Source organism: Cyanistes caeruleus, chromosome 2 (assembly GCF_971803275.1).
Source record: "Cyanistes caeruleus chromosome 2, bCyaCae1.hap1.1, whole genome shotgun sequence".
Lineage (NCBI taxonomy): Eukaryota > Metazoa > Chordata > Aves > Passeriformes > Paridae > Cyanistes > Cyanistes caeruleus.
In genome coordinates, this window is record NC_141702.1 from 95,355,938 (window position 1) to 95,377,104 (window position 21,167).

The following is a 21,167-nucleotide window of genomic DNA, read 5'->3' on the forward strand; positions in this document are numbered from 1 at the left end:
GTCTCTATGAAGCCAGATTAATTATGCATTGCAGAACACAGTTTAAAGCTCTGAATTAGGTCCTCATTGCAATGAAAGGAGAGCACAGGCTTGAAAACTGAAAGAATTCCCATTTCTATCCGAGGGACAGACCTATAATGACTGAAAGCAGGAAGAATTTTTTAAAATTGCAATTAAACAGTATTTTGTATTTACCACTCAGTAGCAGTTGTCTTAAGCGTTTACAAAAGTGATTCTTTGACATTTTTTCACATGATCACTCCATAGGTGGCTGGACTTTGAGGATTTTCAAGTCTTTTCTGTGTTACTAGGCTACTCTTGAAAGTACTTGTGCTTTGATGAATGAGAGGGTTTTTTTTTTTTTTTGGCCAGCACTTACCTGAATAGAGGTCTTTAAAACCTCAGCAGTACAATTAGCAGTTGGTCAGATGATACTGATGGTACAGGAAAAAAGCAAATGGTTTTCTCCTTTACTTCTTGGCATTTTCTAAAGTGTGATGTGCAATAACAACATTTTTCTTGGTTTTTTAATGCACTTTAATTCCATTTTGAGGAAAATAAAACTCTTTTGTGGATAATAAGTCCACAATACCGTACAGCTGCCAAATAAAAAGTTCTCCACAGGCATTTGTATTCATAAGGGCTCTTTCTGTCAGTGTGGGAGATTGTGTTTTGTGTGGGTTATTGTGATAGGGGACTGGGGCCAAAGTGGGATAAGGAAACGGTTGGCTATGAAACCTCTTACTCTAGAAAATCTTAGTACTTTTAGATATGAACAAAATGGAATGGATGGAGTGTGAGCAAAATAAACTGATTATTTTCCTTTTTATCATCTCCTTGAAATCCTGTGTATGGAATAACATGCTGCAAAATAACTCTACCATAATGAACTCTGCAGTGCAAGACTTTTATTTAAAGATTACAAGCTGTAAACATCCAAAAAGATAGCTAAACGCATACTTAGAAAGATAGCAGTGTTTTGGGGCTGAGTAAGTAATTTACCAAATCACACTAGAAAATCTATAAGGAAAGCCTTAGTGTGGAAATAATTTGATGCACATATTATGCAGGAGGAACATTTTTACAGAGCAAGCACACATTAATGAAAATTAATAATGTGTTTGGTCGGTATTTGAGGCACATGGTTCATCCTAGACTGTCTCCATGCTGCTTCTCTAGATGTGCAAGGAGTTAATCGAGAGCTGTGTTGACCCAAAGCTGTTGCTGCTGGCAGGGGATGGAGGAATGGGCACCTTTGGCAATGGCCTCCTATAGCTTGCCTTGGAGAGGGCAGAGTGCATGTGGCTGTGTAAGAACAGCTCCCAGCTGGTGTGCAGTTATGGAGAAGCTGCCTGCAATTGGCCTAATCCAGGGTCACCTCAAGTTGCTCTACTTTATGGTGTCGGAATGGGACTGGTTGAGAGAAAGAATGAGTGAGAAGTGAGCTGTAATGTCTGGAAAAGGCACATCCAAGGAGTTTACCTCATAACTCTGCTTCTCTTTGCTTCTGCTTTGGGTCTGCTTTGCTCTTTTGCAACAAGAGCTGAAGAGTCTTGTTTTTCTCTTCTCTTTGCTTGTCCTGGAATGAACCAGCTGGAGTAATTAGTACTTCCCAAGTTTCTTTCCAAAATTCAAATTGAAATAAGGTTTCTGTGATTTGAAAGAAATGTGAGTGTTTCCCATCATCATTTAATTTGCAAGCATCTATACCAAGGAAGGAAGGCAATAGCTCCCATGGACTTGAAGTGCTTGGTGAAAAAATGCTCCAGAGAAGGTAGTGGCAAGGCTGGAAATACCCAGGTCCCCAGGTCTGCAGAAGTGTTCTAGCTCTTAATATCTTCTATTTGAACCTTCTTATCACAGGTTTTGGATCACACACCAACTCTGTCTAGGTGGTCTCTAGAAAATAAGAACAGAAGTCAGGTTTGCCTGGTAACTTGCAGAGTAACAGTAGGGCTAACCACACTAATTACGATGCTGTGCGCAAGAAGTCTTTTCCATGTCACTGATCTTACAACAAAACCAAAAGTTCTTTCAAGGATAAGAATACATGGACAGCTAGAGCTATCCAAAGCCTTTTCCAGCTAAACAACTTCTGTTATAAAGCTGAACAGAATGAAACAAAATGTATGACAAAGGGTCAGCTTTGATCTGCTAAGAGGTGAAAAAGGAAATGGGCCTCTTTTTAAGGAAACCCTTCTGATGGTCTGCAACACAGCCTGCCTTGTGCTGCAGTCAGCTCCAGAGCTGCTGTAGTTAAGAACCTGGGGGCCTCACTTGGAGCCAGGGGGTCTCAGGGCTTCCAGGTGTCTGCTGGTGAATCTACAGGCTTGATCTTAACCTCCTGGGGCCACAGGATGGTTGGCCTCCCAAGTGCTGGGCTGAGAGCAAAGGAAAGGATTTCTCAGTCTTCCAGAAGAGTGTGTTGTTTGGTGAATCTCAGTTTGAAAGTCTGTGCATGAGAGAAGCATTTTCATTAAAATAAAAATAAATATATTAATTCTTCTGCCTTGAACTTAGCATTAATAAAAACTTAAAAGATTATGAAGTTAATGCCAGGGCTAGGAGTAGAGTGTCAGATTTTCACCTTTGGATGCTCATTATCTAAGCATTCTGATCAGTCTTGTCAAAAACACTCAAGTGATTATATTAAATTTATTTAATTTATTTAATTTATTTAATTCCTTTCCTCTTCAGACTTCAGCTCTGGAGAAACTTTGAGTTTTTCCAGCAGAAGATCAGACCTGTTTTAGGGTTCATAAAAATATTACTTAAAAAAATTATCAGTTTCTTTTGAAAACCCTATTTATCTAGTTTGAGTTTCTGTTCAGATGTTTTTCTGTTGCTCTTCTTGTTGTCCAAAGAAAAGAAAAACTAAGTAGAAAAGCACTTTTAATGTATGAAAGTGACTAATGTAAATCCTTAATATCAGTAGTGTTAAAGACAAGAATTCTGTGCATTAAAAAATGCTACAAACTCAAAAGCAGCAGACCAGCATTGTCACAATGACTGATAGATGGTTGTCTTTGTTAGTGGGAGATAATGAAAGTTTATAATAGTAATTGGGGTTTTTTTCCTCTTTTTTAAGTGGAACTTGAAATTATTTCCCTGAGCCCTTCCAGGACATTTTCAGGTAATCTAAAAATGCCAACTTTTGTCTCGTTTTACTGTAAAACCTGGGATCTTCAACACTCGAAAAGCTGTCATATCCCTGTTTATGGAAGTAGAGGCTCAGCTGCAGTTGAGCAGTTTTGGCCCAAATAATTCTTGTGTTTTAGCTGGAGTATTTGCTTTCAAGAACCATGCTGCCACCACTCAAACATTTCAGGTTCTTTTGGGTTTGTTTTTTTTTTTTTGGGTTTTTTTGAGCTGAGAGACTTTTATGCATTTTGCTCTTACTGGACTAATTTAGTTTCTGAGTTCTGCATAAGTGCAGCTGTAAAGAAATCAAATATTACAGCTGGAAACTGTGAGATCAGCCTTGTCACTGCCCCGGCCTCCCATTTACCGTGAAAACAAACACAGTTCTCTTCTCATGTCTGCCAGCAGGAAGGGGGTGGGGAGGCAGGCAGAAAGGCAGAGGAAAGTTTTTTCTTCAAAAAGGAAGAAGGTCAGCTATTTTGGGAAACCAAAAGCTCTCAGCAATTAGGAGAATTCTTTGCTCAGTGATTAGAGAAGTCTGCAGGCAAGCAGCAGTTGCTGCAAACAGTAGTCTTGAAGATGAACGAGAGGTAAATGCCTTTGCCTTTGCATGAAACATGTCTTTGCAGAGGATGAAGTGAATAATACAACATATATTGCTGTGCCAACAGTTAAATTCTGACACAGAATCTATAAATCTCTGTGCTGGGTAAGTCAGTTCCTCAGGTAAAGTCAGTCAGCTGATGTGCTGAAGGCAAAGACCGTGTGACTGATTTCTACCCCCTGCTTTTGACATCTCTGTGGGACTCGCTGTGTTTCTTAAGGCTTTATCCACCTAAAATAGGAAAAGAAACAGACCTTGGAGAAATTCTTACCCACAAGACACAAAACAATGAAAAATTTTAATTCAGAACTTGAAAAAAATAAATTTTAAAGCTGGGAAGTGCTGTTATTGCCTGATGAAACTGCAGAATAACTTTTTAATGAGATTTTGCTGAGGAGCCCTAGAGTTAGCCCCACTTCTTACTAGGAGTTCTGTGTCTCTGCACTCTTCTGGCAAGCAAACACTCAAAGGAGTCCACACAGAAAATTGCAGACATGTTCTTCAATATTCTCTTCAATGTGTTTGTGAGTGTCCTCAATTTACTTGGTTTTCATGTCATTCCAATCAATAGTGTGAAAACTAGTACAGGGTAGAATTTGAAAAGCATATTTTTGAAATTACTTATTAAGTCATCTGGTCTTCTCCTAGTTTTCGTGCAATGAAAATTCCCTCATATTTTTAAGACATTTTACCAAAGCCTGATACTTTTTGTTCAATAGTTTTTTTCTCTATAGATGGATTACTTTTTTTCTGCCTAGAGTTGTAATTTGCTCCCTTCATTCTTGGTGTTTACATTGCAAATACTACCCCAGGCTGCTGTCCACAGTCCTTTCTCTGAGACCTCTTAGATGCGCTATAAATATGTTTATACAGAAAATTAAATAGTAATCTATTACATAGCATTCCTTGGCTCAGAAACTGCACTACTTTTCATCATATGATTCTGGTAAACTGATGCTCAGCTGTCTGTAGCTGACATGTTAAGATCATGTAGGATCATATGGGAACTGTATTAACTGTTGAAGTGTCCAGCATGCACTATCTCCAGATGCATATGTGCATTCAACACAGAGTTGTATTGATCTTTGCAGCTGTGTTGCAAGCTGTAGTTTATTGCCTGTCTGCAATCCCTCCTAGGTGTCCTTTGTTCTTCATTCCTTGAATTTTTCATCTGACTGTGGACATACGTGAGGACATTCTTCCAGATGGAGTCAACCTTTGTGCAGTCTTCCAGTGGCTGTGCCTCTTTTTTGTTCAGCAGTACCTGTGGAAAGAATGTTTCCGCTTCCTCACATCCTTTAGGAAGAACTATAACACAGAATTAATTTGGCTTTCCTTCTCTCCATACTTTCAATGAGGGTTTAGCAGAATATCTAGTAAAGAGATTCAGATCATGCTGCTCAAAGTATCTTTCCACTGGTTACCAGAACTGGGTGTCTCAATGTAGGCACATCCTGGAAGGCACAGAGTCCACACCAGTAGGGACTTCATAGTCTTTGACTTAACTGGAGCTCTTCCTGCAGCATTCATGATTTTCTCAGCCACTGGAGTAACTATTTCCTTTCTCCATCTTGAAGATAAAATAATTCCTACTCAGAATGTACTCTAATTGAGCTTTGTGCGGTCCTCTCTGTTTCCCAGCAATACTGTGCCTGTTCACTGCTTTTACAGGCAGCTAATGCTGTATTTAGAAAGGAGCACAGTGAGGAAGGGCCAGAATCTTGAGAAAAAGATCCTTTCCTAATGTTGGGTGTGCACAGTTTTCTCAGGCTGTATCTGCAGTAGCCTTTTCTTCCCCAACTGCCATCATTATAACCATAATTTCTGTTTCAGACATTGTGTTAAGTGAAAGATTTCTGTTGCTACTGATTTTGTTATAACATCCAACCTTTTCAGACCGTGTTGAAATAATATTTGCAGCATCATTGTGTTAAAAGCTTTTATGTTTTATTTTTTTCATTAAATATTTAAACATATATTGCATTCAAAATTTTATTTTATTTAAAAATTCACATGTCTTCTGTAGCATTTTGTTGCCAATAACATAGAATGTTATTGGCAGCAAAAGAAGTATTTAGGAGATCCTATGTGTCCATCTTCTGAGATGGCCATTTCATTTCTGTCAGGTCTCTTTGAGATCACATACCCTTATTGCAGAGAGTTAGAATACTTTGAATGCTATGGGGAGGGAAAGAGGAGGGAGAGATTTTGGCCAAGAGTCAGAAAGTTGCCTCAAGTCTTTCACCTGACAATGCTTGTGTCTCTCCTGTGCTGATCACAAGATCATCTAGGAAATCAATTAATCTAGGAAAACAATTAATGAGGCTGATACTAGCCACAAAATTTTCTGGCACGTGTTGAGATTACTGTGCATTTGTCAATTCCTACATAAAGAGTTTAAATTGCCATTTCATTGGAACGCATAATTATTTTGCTTTAAGATAATTCTCTTATTTTTGTGTGTCTTTGTGGATGGGAACTGTTACTTTCTGTATCTAGGAGTACTTCTGGATAGAGTACTGCACTGGAGCTGTAGGAGTACTACTGGAAGGCCTTGGAGAAGATCTAGCCAAAGGTTTAAAAACAGCTATTACTATAACCCAAAACATTTATTCTTTCATTGCTCATCCTCTCTTCTCAGATGTCATCCTATGAATGCAGTATGACACATCAAAAAAACCCAGTGAAGCTGTCCAACAAATATTTGTTCACAGTAGGTGCATGATTCATGGGGTGGTGTTCTGCCAGCATACGGACATGTTTTTTTGTCCTGTTTATTATTAACTACTTGGAATCTTATAAACTTCTCTAATATTGCACTTATGCAGTGTTTCTTTTGGAAAATACAGATTTTCCTTTGTTTCAGATGCTATAAACAAGGCAATGTCATGAATTACTATGCCATTGGGACCGGTATAGTTTTTTATAGAAGTCACTGGCATCCATAAGTTTTTTCTCACTAATGGGTGGAGATTTAGTATGGGTTCTCTTCCCATGGCCTAGGCAGGTTCATGGTGTAAGTCTAAGATAGCCCAATCCTAAGTGGAGTTCCAAATACTAAAGGCAAAATGCGTTTCACCTACATGTAATGGTCTAAATTTGACTTTAGATGCCCATGAGTAATATTCTTTTTTAGTTTTCTTTTTTCATTAACAGTAAAAACCTGCATCCAGGTAGTGATTCATCTGAAATACGTAAACTACCTAAGTTAGGATGCAATAATTAATCTCTGTTAGCCCCCAATTTTTTTCTGATAAATAGGGTGCAGGAATCCTAGATGAGATTTAGAGGCCATACCCAGCTTTTACATAGGTAAAAGCAGATGGGATGAATCTGACGACAAAGACAGCTGGACCATTCAAACAAATATCAACTCTACTACATAAATAGTATGTACTACTCTGACATGAAGTGAGACTTAAAGAAGGATGAACTGACATGCTTTTCAGCACATATTTCTAAGGAATGTAGAAGGATTTAATTAAAGATATGGCTCTGAATGAAAAATGAGTCGTCTTGATTCAAAAGAAGTACAAGCAGAACTATGCCTTATAACTCATTGACTAGTTGCACAAAATTAATGTGATTGACTGGAATGTAGAACAACTTAGGGCCACAAGTCTGGTGATAGTTCTTGTATTGCTACTTTCAGAATGTGCATAAGCTTCAGTTTAGGAGACATTTTAGGGAAAATTTCTGTTTCAGAAAACAAGACTGCAACTTTACCAGGGAATAGGAGGTTGCTGTGCTGTGCATCTGTCCTAATCAAAATCCTTGAAGCAAACCTTAACAGATGGTGCTGAAAAACTGTGTGGAGCAAACTGGTGAAAGTAGCTATTTTCACTACTTTCACGACAGTGCTTTCCACCAGTCACCCAGCTTTCTGAAATCCATTATCTTTTTTTGGCTATAGGGCAATATTTTCTGAAATTGAAGTTAGACCTTATGAATGTGTTCTAATCGTGTCTTGATGATTAGGTACTGAAATAAATTTTCTTCCTTCAGTAACAATTTTGCAAGTGTCCAGGTTCCCGTCTGGCTATGACTGCTGCTGAAGTCAATGTTACCAGTCAGAAAGCAGTTTCTTGAAAAGGGTTTATTTCAGAACATTTTTTTCACTCTGGTTTATAAGATCATAGCTTGCTTTCTTAGTCATGTGAGCATCTAGGTTGGTTAATTTCTGTTTTCTATAGGAGTATTTTAAAAGCATGAATGGTCTTGTTCTCACTTCAGAGCAATGCTGACATGATTTCTGTTTGGTAGTAGTGCCAATGCCACTAGGCCCAGGAACTTCATCACTGGTCTTGTTCAAATTCAGGCAAATTCAAGCACACCAGGCAAGATTTCAAGTATTAGCTAACATTATATTATAAGTCTTGCAACTAATCAACAATTTGTTCAAAATTTATTCCAGAACTTATATTTGGGACTTCAAAAAATTGTTGGTCATATGAAATAACTGTGTTTGTGTATTTTCTTTTGCTTTACAAAAACAACAAAATCTTTAGTAAATTGCTGTTTTATGTAGATTAATTTGCATTATTTTGCAAAGCATGTGCAACATAATGAGTCATTAATATTTCAAAGTTTAATACATTCAAGGGAGAAAAGAAACCAAATTACATAAGACCTTGGAGCAATAAATATTTTATTTTGCTTATGGTATGATGTTCAATGACTGTAAGTTACAAACCAGGATTCCTGTTCTTTGCTTATGCAGTTGCTACTTTTACATGTTTCATTCACAATGCTTTTTCATGAAGCAGCAAGCTGACACTTGTGACATTTTCAGTTTTCTCAGAGCTCTAGATTGGAATGACATAACCTATGAGCAGTATTTGAATCTGTGAGCTATGTTTGATTTCAGTAGATGTAGGTCCAAAATTAGTATAGTTCCATGTTTTGATGTGAAAGAATGCAAAGCCTTTTTTAGAGAGCTTGGTACCATTAGCCCTATTTTAGAGATATAAAAACTGAAGCAGGTCTTGTATAGCCTTGTGACCTGCAGTCAGTTAAACAGTATTGCCTGGTTTTCACTGGGAACTCATGGAAACAGAACTCATGAGGTTTCTGAAGTGGTTGTGGGATCTGAGGTCTGAGTCATCATAGGCAGTTCTTGTGTTTTGTTTAATTTCTAAGGTATTATTTCTAAAGTATTCTTATAGCTGCATCTTAAACCTGTAGCACTTGGCTGCTGTTGCTGATTCTCTCATTGGCTTGGGAAGATTGTCAATGTTTCTGTGCCTCAAAGTGGTATAAATTAATTGATGTTTGCTTCACTGAAAGAAATAACTACTGTTTGGAGTTACTAAAGTGAAAAGAACCTCCATTATAATTTATCTATCCATGTTTAATATTAGTAACATTAACTGTTCTTTCTACTGACACAAAGGGTATTCTTCCTCCACACATACAGCTTAAGCGACTTGTTAAACCACAAATTAATGGAGCAGAAGTACTTGTGATCTTTGGCTAACACAATGGAAGACTGATTTTTAAAAACAAACTCTGCCTGATAACTTTTATTCCCTTCTTTCTAGGATTCATCATTTCAATTTGAGGAAACCCGAACTGACAAATAAACAAAATCCCTGAAATTTAAGGTAAAATAAAGAAAAAATTCTTTGTAAAAGTTAAATAATTATTTGAAAATTACTGTGTCTGATATAGTAATACAACTTTCTGTTGCTATTTTAGAGATAGCTTTTATATTCATCAATTTTCATCTCCTTTATTTCAAGATGTGATGAATTACATTGAGAATTAAATATGGATATTTTATTAGTTAAACTAATTGTACTCTGAAAGTTCCTATCAGTATACTTTTCCAGTACCTTACAAATCTTTTAAATACATTTTGTTCAGATATCCTGACTCTAAGTATCTGTGTTGAAGTCTGCTTGAAAGACATGGGAATTTTTTCACTGACTGTCATGGATGAAACCTCCCAAAGATACTTTGGCTTAAATTTTGTATTTACTTAGACACAATGATAGGAATATTTTTTCATTATTTCTTAAAGAATGAGCTGTTTGTTAAGTATATTAGTAACTACACTGGGAACAGAATCATAAGGAATCACAATTTAATAGTGTTTTGAATTCAAGTTTCCGTTTTGATGAGATATTTTTACATATCTCTAAAATGTACAGATATTTTACACTAATTTTGACTCTATTGCAATTTTATTTAAATTTGTTTCTTCTATTTGAATTTAACCAAGGAAGTAGGTTTTTGTTATTTACCTGATGAAATATATTGACTAATATTTATACATTCAGATACTGGCATAAAACTCCCAATGAATCCAGACTGAAAGAGCTGTTCTGCATTATTTCCTCTTTATGCACTCTAATTTAGATCCCTTAATACTTACATGCTCTTATCCATCTCCCTGATTGATTTTAATGATATGAAAGTGGCAGAGTGGTTGCAAATGAAATTCCTCACTCAGGAAGTCACCCAATAATTATTTCAGTAAAAAATTGCAAAATTTTCCTGAAAAGTGCTCTAAATAATTCCATCAGAAGTAAACACATTTCTGGGAGAAAGATTGCTCTGAAATTTAGGTATTTACTCTCAAAATTAACTCAGAAAAGCTATTCTATCAGTACTGCCTTGTGATGAATATATTTTGGTTGTAAACCCAGTGTTTCTTTTGCACTTGCTAAAGAAATGAGGTACTTCCAAACAATAAGCAGGGAAAACCAGCTTGTTTCAGAGGTATGGGAGGGGCAAAAATGCTTCCTCCTCTGTTTTTCTTCTCTAGCACAAGCCAGTGAAGGGGCACAGGGAAGAGCCCCTTTAAGAAAAAAGCAGGGATTGTTGTGAGGAAGGGAGAAGAGATTGAGGGAAAGCAAAAAGTGCTGCCATTGGAGAGGGCCAAGACAGCTGAATCAGGGTGATACTGACTTTTCATTATCAGAAACATTTGCTCTAGCAAGAACAGCATGGGAGTTCATGAAATGTTTTTGAACTTGGATTCCTGATAGGAGCTCATTACATAACTTGTGCTTTGTGAGTGCTGGCAACTGGCAACCTACAGAAAGACACAGCCAGAAGCAATGTGCTCAGCTGCTTGCTTTTTTTTTAAAAAAAAATCACCTATAACTGGGCCAAACATTAAGCAGACAAGCCTATCTTTACCCTTCCCCCTGCCCCCTTCATCAACAGAAGCCTGGTTTTCATCACAGATTAATAAACGAAACCTTCTATCATTTTTCTCTGTTTCCCACAGCCTTTTGGTAGGAGTTAACAATGCTCCGAGTCAACATTGCCATAGTGCTTGAAATGTCTTTGCATGTTTGTTCACTTGAAAGAGTTGTGGCGATGGGATTAGAGAAAGGCTTTTAATCTGTCAGTGTGTACAACCTCAAAAACTTTGGGATGGTTTTGATCACATTTGGTTTGACAAAAATCTCTCGGGGAACTGTCTTGCTTATTGTCTTTTATAACAACAATATTTTTTTAAAAAAGAGCCTGTGTTATATGTTCGACTGTCTCCTGAAGTGATTATTTGTATCATATGCTGTTAAGGAAATATGTCTAAATGCTGAGGAATTCCAATTAAGCAGGCTCAGCTGGAACAAAGAGCTGTAGGATTTCACAATACTGTTCTGAAATTATTGGCAGGCCCGCAAGCTGGGGAAATTCTTGGATTTTGGGGGTTTACCATGGTGGACATAGCTACTAAATCTTACTTATTTGTTTTCAAATCAATGGGTTTGTGGACTGTGTGATTTCACAACTGCTGTCAGTTGTTGTTCCTCTTTCTTACTTTCTCTTCCATCTGCCCTAAAAAAAGATGAAATTTTAGCCAAGCAAGCAGAAACTCTTCCACATTACTGAGGGAAGTGTTTATGGGACTAAACAGCATAGAATTTCCTTGGGTTCAGATGGATTATTTTTGAGAAAAAACTTTGGTTATTTTCCTTGGAGGTAGAGGCAATTCTGTTGGGCCCTTGAGGGGAACTGCATGGTAGGTATTTACTGAATCTGTGAAAATTTAACAGTAGCCTATTAAGTTCTACTGTAATATATCATTTTCTGTGTAGTATGCTCATCAAAATACAAGTTAAAACTTTTCTGTGTTGTGTAATTCCCTGTTTATATGCTAAACATTTCTCTGTTTTGCTTTCCAAGGACCATCATTCCCCGCCTGCCTTATCTACTGTTGCTAACAAAAATGAGAGTAACAACCCAGGGAAGAGCAGCCTTCTCTGGCCCTCTGTTTTCACGCTACCGAGTGAACACATGCATTTTTTCCCATTTTTTGCCTTTCCTCTCGTCTTTTCAGAGAAAGGAAACCATTTTTTTTTGTTGCACTAAGGAAAAGTGGTTGAAAAGTGGAAGCCCATACCTTTTCTTCAGCAAGCGGAGATCTGTTTTCAGTCTGATGTTTGGTGAAAGGAAGCTTCAGAGCTGCAGGCCAGCTGCCAGGAATGTCTGATTTCCTTTCCACCCACTCCTATGATCCTCCCTTTTGGCAGTGATTACCAGTGACCACAGCTGTCATGCTAGGTCATGGTAAGCTGTCAAGCAAGGTAGTACATGAGATATACGAGGCCCAGTCCTTGATCTGAAGAACAAGATCTTAAATTGAATCTGGTATCAGCCAGCATGTGAACACTCCACAGCAAGAAGCACTGGGGCGCTGGGCTGACGTCAACTTGTTGTTCTGGTTCCTTCAGGAGATGGGCAACATTTACACAGCTCAAAATGTCCTGAAGCATGAGGAAGGGTTGTAATTTAGTCCAAGCAGGCGATTGTCAGGAATGGGCAAGTCCTTCCAGCCAGCTGAAATGAGAAATAAGCACTTTGCGTGGCTCTCACCCAATAAGTATGTAATAATAGAGGCCAAACTCCGTAATCGGTGATCAGAACAACAGCATTCAGGCGGTTGTGCTGCGTACAGTACTGTGTGGGTGACCAACTGCTGACATTATGGATGTGACTGAAAATCACCACAGAATTGCAGACTTCAGAAAATGATGGATGATTTTGTTAGGAGCATAACTTCTATAAATAGGACTTGCACTCTGCGTAAGACAGTATTTTGTTCAGCTTCATGTGTTCAGTGCCAAGTGCATAAATGTCTTCTGAAGAGCTAATATTTTACTACATTTTATGCTGTTATGCTGGGTTCAGAATGCACTTTTTCTGTAGCATCTGTTCTTCTTCTAGTAGCATATTAAATAACGTGACTAAAATCCATTAGGTGTTTGCTCTGTATGCCTTCCTCCAGAGGGGGAGGCATTTGCGATGAAGTGCTTGTTTTTAAAACATAAAAGAAAAGGTTGCTTTCTGTTTCCCAGAGAAAAAAAGGTCAACACTAGAGGGACAGAAGGTCATAAGTGCTGTGATTGTCCATTGTTTTTGTGGGAGTTTATTGCTGCTTTAGGCTGGCACAGCCAAGGAACTTGTCTTCAAAATAGCCTCAGGGTATGTGTAAGTAGGTGATGCTGATTTCTTTTGCTTCCCATTTAAAATGACAGGGTCCGATACCTGTGGTCTTCCTCCACTTGGAGGATGATCACCTTACTGAGTTCCATGTGAATTTCATTTAGTATGATTTACTTCAGAACAGCAAATATAGTTTCAGCCCTTTTTCTCTTTGTTCTCACAAAACACCTATGGCCTTGGAACAAATCTTACATAAAATTGAATTTAACTTTATTAAGCTCTTACGCAAGATTGGTAGAAAATTCCAGGAACCCTCTGGACAAGAGCCAGTTTCTTCACTGATTTCTCCTAGCCAAAAAAGGCAACTAATGACTACTTTCACAAGGCTGGGGAATCCACAGCTACAGCTAAGAGGGGTAAAAAAAATGTCATAAATAAACAAGTCCGTCCACAAACCCTTCCTCAGGAAACCAGCATGGGAAGCACAGACGTTTAGAATGACAATCCAGCATGTTTTGCCAGAGACTTTCCAAAACAGCTGTAGAAATGGCTGCAGTTTTCTTGAGCGTCCCTTTTAATAGCATTATAGCCTCAACTGTTTATGTTAATCTAATTGTTTTCTTGCTGTCAGCTGTATTTATTGCCATTGTATAAAGTTGTTAACTTTCATAAGTAACCCTTGAATAGGGAGTGACAGGCTTCAACAAATGCTGCTGTCCATGAACCCAGTTACATTCCAGTCTCTGTTCATTGAGGTAGAGTCAGTTTTGAGGCTGGGACAGAAGCTGTTGTTTGGTCTCCCTGTAGGATACCAAATTTGCTTCATTTGTTCAGAAAGCTTTTCATAACTGTCCCATCTCTGGAGCACTCAGGAGTGAATATGCTTCCTCTCTTTGAATAATGGTTGAACTCCCTATGGAAGAGGAGGTATTTAAGTAACTGTGTTGCCATGTAGAGTATCTCATGATTTCAATCCTCAGAGTCCCTGAGCTATCTGAGCACATATTTATAATCAGCTTGGTGAGTGCTCTCTCTGGCTATTTATCAGCTGTGAGCCTGTGTTTCCATTTTACAAGTGCAACTCTATAACTTAAGAACATGGCATGTCCTGTCGTTAGCAGAATTTTTAATTTTTTTTTTTTCTCCAAGAACAGAAAGTTCCCAGCATAGGACAAACCTCATTTGTGCAATTAATACACGTATACTTTTTCTCTTTTCTTTGTATCCTTCTTTCTCTTTGCTTTGCTGAATTAGACTGTGGGACATTGTTGCTGAGATGCAAAAGGATTTCTGTGTCTGTCCCTCAATGCCATGTGTGAGGGTTTAGCTCTAAGTACATTTGCAACTGGCAGGACCTATGGCCATACTATTGAACTCTTTTCCACTCAAAACTCCCAAACTCACTTTTGGAAGCAGTCTCTGGCCTATGCTAACTAATTTCTGAGCTGTCTAGGAATTATATGCAACCTGGCACTCTCCCAAATGCTAGCTGACCCACATTTTATCTGTGTTAGGGCTGCTCCAGAACTTTAATAGGGAAGAAATTTGACATTGCTTAATCTGCAAGGCTATGTACAATTTTCAGGCACAAACAGGCTCATCAGTACTGGGTAAAGGGAAGATTCAAGCCCTTAAGTGAGACTCGGATGCCTAAATTTCAGTTCAGGGTGTAAGTTTGCAAGGCTATCTCTAGTCATCGTGGATTCTGAAAGGCCAGAGACACAAATCTGTAAGTAATTTCTTTATAAGTACTATTTAAAGTACTTAAATGCTCAGAAGTAATACCATTTTGGCAAGACTGAAGGTCCTGGCGTGGTGAAAGCACCATCAGAAGTCACAAAATGGGCTTCCCTGATTTGACATCTCCTGAAGGTTTGGGTTTGGTAGTTCTGTTCACGTTGACAGAGGTGGCTTGAGCACAGAAATGAGCAGCTGTGGCTGCTTCCGTTTAGAAGTGTGGACAGTGCTGGTGGTGCAACACTGAGCTGTGTGTCAGAGCTGTCACCCAAATGTTCAGAGCTGTACTGTTCACCTCAGATAAGAACAACTGAGGCTTACCTGGAAATACTCTGGGGTTTTCTGCTGAGTGAGGTGTACATGGATTTGGGATCCTAAGGGTGCTGTGGGTGTCAGGTTCTGATTGCTATTTCCTTCAGAAGTCTTCTGTCCTCTGTGCTAAAGCTTAAGGTGGATGGTGGTATTAACACTGGTTTCTTGGAACAAAGAAGTGAGCTTGACCTAAGGTGTGATGAGCAACATCCTCACACAAAGGGATGTGTGAAGGCCATGGACACAGAAAGGGTTGATAAGTATTTCCTGTGATGAGCAGTGAGTTTAAAGAAGATCTGTGGCTTAGAGAAATGATGATTTCCTGATGATTTCCTGACATGCTCCTCCATTCAGTGTTTCCTTCAGCAGCTTGACTAGCTGAGGCAGCCCCTGGCTGCTGGGAATCCCATCTCCATTGCACCTGTGATCACACAGGAGTTGCCATCTGGGCTGAGACTTGCTGTGGCAGACCAGCCTGACAGCAGAAGTGAGCATAACATGACCATGAGTCCCACTGAAATGCAAGCAGCATTGACCCAGGGAAATGGAAGGCAAGTATCTGGTGTCCTCAGTAGTGCCTGGACCATGAGGCTGTATACTCCAGGGTACATCATGTTGCTGTAAATAAAAAATGGTGCTTTGAAGTGATGATTGTCTGTCTTAGTTGAATTTGTGCTAGCAAACAAGGAAATTCCAGAAAAATGCTGCAGAAACCTTCGTGTTCTCCATCTGTTGACCTTGCATGAGAATCAACCATCCCTCGCAGCAAGACTCTGCATTTTACTTATTTTGTCAGCCAGCCTTCCCCTTATAATTGAGCTATATTTGCATCTCATATTTATTACTGGGTAGCCATCAAAAAACTGCTTCAAGACAGGCTTTGGACTAAGACTGCTCTACTGGTCAAAACTTATATCCTGCTGTCACCAGTAACTCCACTGAACATCAGAGAATACTGAAGACACATTTTTGAAGGCTGTAAACTGACTTGTGTTAGATAATCGGAAATGAGAAACAATACTCAGTTTTGAAAGTTTAGATTTAGTTTTAAAACAAATCTTCCCTCTTCCAGAAAAATATTTCATGTGGAAGGAGTCTTAATTAAAAATTGTGTCTAAGAACAACAGAAACTCTTGTGAAATGTGGATTTACTCAGAATTTTTAAAGATATGCTAAAAGATTGAAGGAAAAGACCAACTGTTAAAAGTGCATAACATTCTACTTGTTTGCTACCCACATAGGAATTTAACTGAAGTGAAATGGATATAAATTTTTGTTCAGACTTTAGCTGGCTCACATTCTATCCTACCTGGGATAGGATATGAACCAGATTAAAGAGAAAATCATTTAACAGTTGTGAAGAAAAAAATCTGCTAGGGTGAAAGACTGAATTGGAAATGACTGGATTCCTCATGAAGGAGTCATCAGTCTTGAAGTTTTATTTTTTGTGTGTGCTCTCAAGAGACCAGGCAGATCTAATCTGTGAGAAGCTGACTGCTGACTCAGGCTGCTGCGGGAAGGTGTCGAAGGACAGCCAGGGAAATCTCTGACCTTCACTTTGCCGCTGACTGTCACTTGGGATTTTTCTGCCTGGAAAAGTGGCAGTGAGTTGGGGTAGCTGGGGAGGAAACAGAGACCAGAAACATTGACCTCAATCTAAACAGAATACAGAAAAAGACAATAAACTCCAGGAGGAAAAACACAGGATTGATTTACCTAGGAGGAAGTGAAAATATTAAATTCTTTCAAGTAACTTCAGGAGGTGTAATAGAGGAAATCTATTGAAAACACAAAGAGTAGACATCTGTCTCTAGCCAGAGATTCCTATGGCACACAGAAGTGATAGATATCTACTATATAACTAATATTTTACAATTGAATAAACCTGTGAATACTGTGGGATTATTGCAGAGAGTGAGAGACCTTTGTGCAGTCACTCCTCTTTTTAAAAAACATGGGAAGGCCAGATTTTAACAGTGGGCAAGTTGCAAATAGTAACTTTCAGAATCACACACTGAACAGAAATTCTTTGTTTCTTTTTCCATTACAGTATTATATTACATTGACTCTGGTTTCCATGTACCAGAAGCATATATCATACCTTAATCATATCCTTAGGTTCTTAGGCACAGAGATCAATTAACATATGTCAAGGGAAGTTCTTACACTCCAACTGCACTTGCCTGACAGACTGCACCTACATATATGGAGAGAACAGAGCACCAGAATTTAGGACTTGTGTCCTGTCTGATGATGAAGATGAAATAATGGAAAGTATTCTCTTTCTCTCCAGTCTGTTGAGTTTGAGGTTTTTATAAATCTTAACCTAGACTAAATTTTCATACACTTTGAGCATGAAGAAAATAGAATTTCTGTTTTTTATAAGATGCACATTCATTAAGAAGGATGCTAGAAAACCCTGTTTAGATAATTCCTTCTATGACAGAGATTAAAAGAACTAACTTGTTCCCCCCAACTCCACAAGCTAAACTGTAACAACACAATATAATTAATTTGCATTAATTTATTAGAATTATTCATTAATTTAATTAAATTAATTTATTTATTATTACAGTATTAAAATTTAAATTATCAAAAATATTAAATTATTCTATAATTATTCTATAATTATAGTGAAAATTTACTTCTTTGTCTTAGTGGATGCCATATTGCCAGGTAATTGCAATCCTTTTTGTTTGTGTGCCTAGGACATTGTGATCAGGCTCAGTGCTTTGAAAGAAAATCCAGTAAAGAATCTATTTTGCAATATTGAAAATAGTTCTTATTTCAAGGAAAATAATGAATTTTGTCAGCTCAACAGTTATGATTAAACGGGCCCAAGTACAAGACAAACTGAATAAAATGGTACGGTTGTAAACCACTGAATTTTTTCCCTGAAGTACCTTGAGAAAAACTTTCTTTGGAATCTACCCGAGCATATGAATAAAGGAAAAACATACCTAGGACTTACCGCAAGTGTGTCTCATCCCACCATACTTTAGCACATCTTTTCTTTATTCCCTATATTAATGTTATAAGTGACTGAACACATGGAAATACACCTTAATGTATCAATATTTACTTGATGTTAACTGTGTTGAACAATGGCTTGGTAGAAGAATCACTGCTGGGTTTAATGCTCTGTTGGCTGGCCCAGACCAAAAGCGGAGTTTAACATTTTGTTTATTGCTTGTTTGTTGTATATTGTCAAGGCTACATGATGTGTTTGGACAGCCTAGTTCTCATTCTCATCATTAAAGAACTCCTGAGTGCAGGAATACTTCTGGGAAAGCAACAGAATTAGATCAGTAGAGGAGATTTAATTTATGTGAGCTATTGTCTCCCTGATATTGGGTGTCTTCAATCTTCTTAATTTAGGAAGATCAGGATATCAAATGCATAGAGATTTTGTAACAAGTGCTTTAGATTTAGGTACACTGGTTTTATTTTCTCTAAGCAGTCTTCTGCCTTTCTAATATCTTTAGAGATTAATTAGTCCATTTACAGAGTCTAGTAAGTGGTTAAACCTAACTTTCTGGAAAGTGCAGGTCACAAGTGACAGTCTGACCAAGTGAAAAGTCTTTGGAAGGTTCTCTTCTTTGTAGAATATGAAGTTATTTTTCACCTCTGAGTTATCTTGATTCTAAGTCTTCATTCAAATGAATGCCAGCTGGTAGGAATATTTCTGTAATTGCAGAGTGACATAATAAATAGGGGTGAGAAATTTCTAAAGCTGTTCCTGTTCCATTTCAGAGGGGCACTCTGGCAGCATTTCCTCTCTAAGGGAGCCTTCATCAGCTAATGGCAGACTCAGCTGTAGCAGTGTGGCAGACCTGTGGTAATATACTGAGCACGGAGAACCTTTGGAAAAGTCATGCTCCAGCAGGCATGCGCCCTACAGTAGGATCTGAGAGAATATGGGGAGAATGATGGTGTGTCTGGCTTAAGAAACACACAAATCAATAAACAAAAGGAAACTTTGTATGCTTTGTATGCTAAATTGGTATCTACTTCCAGTAAGAAATGAGAAAATAGGGGTACATGTCAAGCCTCATGGCAAACTTTTGTATTTGCCTTTCATGCTGTGCAGGTAGAAATATATAACCTTAATATGTAATTTTACAACCTACTCTGTATTTCAAATGGTGAATGAAGAACTGTGTTACAGGCAAATTCTGAAGAAGATAAAAACAAGACAAGCAAATGCTAGAGGTCAACCAGGTAGAGGATTTCATATTATGGGGCTGAGAAGCTACTGCAGGCACATAGCTGGAGCTGTGTGTTGGGTACTGGGTACATGACCAACATTTCCAATGTTATTTTATTCTTCTTAAAACCACTGTCACTGCTGAACAAACTGTGTGGAGTACAATCACTTTCGGTTGTAAATGTTTTCCTTTAGATAATCTAAAATGAAGTACTCTGTGGATTCAGCGACAAAAGCTCAAATAGCTGTGTATGTAAAAGAAACCCCCTTGTAAACTGAGCATCCCAATGCCACAGAGCATCACTGGCACTTGCTGTGGGATGTTTAGTCTGCTGACAGAGTGGAGCAGGACAGGGAGTACATGGGGACTTACTGGAATACATCCCAAGAGTAACAGCTTATAAAGACTTGCAATAAATAATAAATGCCCAAGGTAATATTCTTTCTAATGAACATTTTAATGGTTTCTTTTCCCCAGTAGGGGACTTCCAGACTTCTTATTAGAGGTACAGAATGAATCCTTTGTGCTGTGGCTGTCTCTCTCCATCACTTCTTGTTTTCTTCTCGCCTGTCCCATATTGCTGGCTGCCACTCCCTCTCCAGCTGTGAGGGCAAAGTTTACAGTGTCTTCAGAACCTGCTCTTTGTTTTCTTTGGTTGGGGTAAAGCTTGGTGAGGGACAAAGCAAAGTGCCTCCTGCCCACTGGAATGCTCTGGGCAGCATTCCTGTGCCTCAGCCCTGCTTCCTACACCAAGAATGAAGTGGGAAGAGAGAACCCAGCCTGTGTCTGTGGTATGACACCATCACAGGCTGCCCATGGTGAAATCAGCTGGATAAGGTTTTACACCATCAAACTTCAGACATTTTTCACATAGAAAAAATTGTACTGCTCTCCAGTGCTCCCATGCTGTCTGCATAGTTCATAATTTTCTTTAGATTCTTTGCTAGATACAGGATTCTTTCTTTTTTGCCCACAATTTACCTAAAGTTTTTATAGGCAACCTTCATGATGGAAAACAACTTAATGTTCTGCCCTAGTTTTTTACCAAACTCCACAATAACAGCAAATATGAATATTAGTTTCCTATCAAAGTGTTTTGTGTTAAAATTCAGTCCCGCTGTGAGACTATGCCTAGCCATCTTTAAATAGTTAAGAACTGTATTTTTAACTGGAGTTAGAATATTTCCTAAAGGAACCTACAGTCTGGGATGGAGTCCAGATGTACATTTGAGATGGCTAAAATGGAAAGTCCTGATTTTTTTATTAGGCATGCCATTCAGAGTGCAAAATGAAGTGTGAGCAAAGAGAGCATGTTGGCATGGCAACAGCAAGTAAAATTTAATGCAACAGGTTTTGATTCTGACCTGCAAAAGGAACTGTTTGTCCTGAGAGACAGCTTGTAGCCCATAAAAATTTTAGAAGACAGTAACTCGTCTTCACTAAAGATCTGCAACTGGAGAGCTGGATACCTCAGAGGATTTTAGCCAACAAAAGAATCTAAATATTCTAATGCTTCTTGTTCTGACATAGATTTGCAAAAAGGAATTGCTTCAATAATGTGTCTATTGCTCACATGGTAGCCACCTGCAGGCAACCTCTTAAGCATAGTCTTTCTCTGTTATTTTTAATAGTGTATGTGGTATTTGTAAAACTGTAAAGCATAATGAGACTAAATACTTGGTAGAAAAGAAATTATTTTTTAAATTTAGTTAATTTTTGATTAACCCTTTATGATTAAAATTTTGATTTCAGGAATTCCCATC

At 38.2% G+C, this 21,167-nt stretch overlaps 2 long non-coding RNA genes across 2 annotated transcripts in view; one reads left to right on the forward strand and one right to left on the reverse strand.

Moving 5' to 3' along the window:
• LOC111926130 (uncharacterized) overlaps positions 1-15,844 on the forward strand; it is a 156,133-nt gene extending 140,289 nt beyond the window's left edge. The window contains exons 3-4 of the long non-coding RNA XR_015283653.1: positions 9,286-9,348; positions 11,888-15,844. This is a non-coding gene — a long non-coding RNA (uncharacterized LOC111926130). The remainder of the gene's footprint in view (positions 1-9,285; positions 9,349-11,887) is intronic.
• LOC147655016 (uncharacterized) lies at positions 894-12,912 on the reverse strand. The gene is made up of 2 exons (XR_015283651.1): positions 12,105-12,912; positions 894-1,899 (listed from the first exon to the last, which is right to left on the reverse strand). It is a non-coding gene; the product is annotated as an uncharacterized LOC147655016 (long non-coding RNA).
• Positions 15,845-21,167: the final 5,323 nt, after the last annotated feature.